The sequence below is a fragment of the Mandrillus leucophaeus genome, unplaced genomic scaffold, assembly GCF_000951045.1.
Source record: "Mandrillus leucophaeus isolate KB7577 unplaced genomic scaffold, Mleu.le_1.0 Scaffold121, whole genome shotgun sequence".
Classification (NCBI taxonomy): Eukaryota; Metazoa; Chordata; class Mammalia; order Primates; family Cercopithecidae; genus Mandrillus; species Mandrillus leucophaeus.
Genome location: NW_012100432.1, coordinates 4384883 through 4386707, shown reverse-complemented (window position 1 = coordinate 4386707; position 1825 = coordinate 4384883).

Here is a 1825-nt window from a genome sequence, read left to right as displayed (position 1 = left end):
ATTTTATATAATTATATATTATTATATATAATAATGTTCTCTTTTCATTGGCTAGGCACATGTCTCTGCATGTGCTTAGCCAGTGGGAGGAGAGCAGGTGGCCTGTCCCGTGGACCCTCCCCTCTAGGTTGTCCACATTCTCTTCCCCCAACTCCCTGCATGTAGCTCACCCTGGGGCTCTTTCTCTTTCTACACTCAGTGGCAAGCACCGAACATTCCACCAGCATGTGCCTGCATCCTCTCTCTTCTTCAGAGCCTGCTGACTGATTTGTCTCTGGAATGCACAGAGCTTTCAAAAAAGTGTTTAGTCCCTACTTTAAGCCCAGCACGGAAATCAGAAACAGGATGTCAAAAAATACAAAGAGCTCAGGTTGCAATGCTGCTGGAATGCAAAACCAGGAAACTTCCTTTCTTTCTGGAGAGGTTGTAATGGGATGACTGGAAATTAACTTGGACTTTTCTGGGGCATGGAAAAGAGGAGAGAGAAGCACACATATGCTCTGCTAGGAAAGCTGCTGCTGTGCTGAATGACGACATGTGGACTTGGGCCATTCCTGTGGTATTGGGCCACAAATTCTGGGAGGCCACAGACATGAGGAGGAGGGAAGAGAGGAGGTTTGATGATTTTATGGTCCACATTTCCCATGTTTAAAATGAATAGGTCCGATCACACCGGGACAGTGGTTCTCACCTACAGGCAATTTTGTCCCCCACCCGTGATGTTTGTAGTTGTCATAACTAGGGAGCAAGGGGAAGGCTACTGGCACCTAGTGGGTAGGGGCCAGGATGCTGCTCCACATCCTACAATCCCTGAGACATAGGGCGCAGCCAAATGCCAGTCATGCCAAGGTTGAGATCACCTACTCTAAGACCTCTTGAACTTTCCTACTGAATTAACCCTATCAGCAGAGAGCAGTGGAAAGAGAAAACATACACCTTCAGTGTTTTCGGGTTATAAAGATGATATTACTTCAAGGTGTTTTATCTGAAAACTTCAAAATATCACATTATACCCCAATACACAACTCATTCACTTATTCATTCATTCACTTAACTAATAGTTACTGAGCATCTATTATGTACGATGCCTGTACTGGGCTCTTCTTTTGCTCTGCTATCATAAGTCCCCCATATTATTCAGGTGTTGGCAGAAACATCACATCCTCAGAGAACCTTGCCTGGGACCATGCCATCCACAGCAGCCGCTACCAACTTGTCACTATCAGTCTCTTGAGCAATTTCAGCTTAGTGCTTGCACAATTCATGATTATTTTAGTTAACTATCTGTCTCCTTTATGGTCTGTAGTTTCTATGAGGAGAGAGGCCAGGCTTGTCTATTTGTAGACACAGTCCCCAGCTCTGGACTAAGTGCTTCTAAATGCATGATCTTTCCATGATTCCCATTTCACAGGTAAGAAAACTGAGGCACAGTTTATTCATTTACTTGCCAAATGAATGAATAAATAGCACCCCCCTACCCCCCGCCTCAGAAGATGTGCTGTGTTCATGCTGTACCTTATCTGTAGCTTACATACTGGCCAGTTTCATGTTCCTGGGGGTCATGACCTCATTTGAGAGGTTTGGGGAAATGAGCAATCTACTTGGGACCAAATGCAGGCCTGCAGCTTCCTCCTGAGACAAGCTGTTTTATCTTGGGTAAGTCAAATCCTCATTCTGAACCTCAGTGCTCTTGTGTGCCAAAAATATACGTATTTTCTAAAAGGTAGGATTATGCTAGGTCTGTTTTTTAAACTATGTCCCTTAGAACATTGATTCTAAGAAATGTTACTAGATTTTCAAGCAGAAAAAATGATGACGTGTTCCT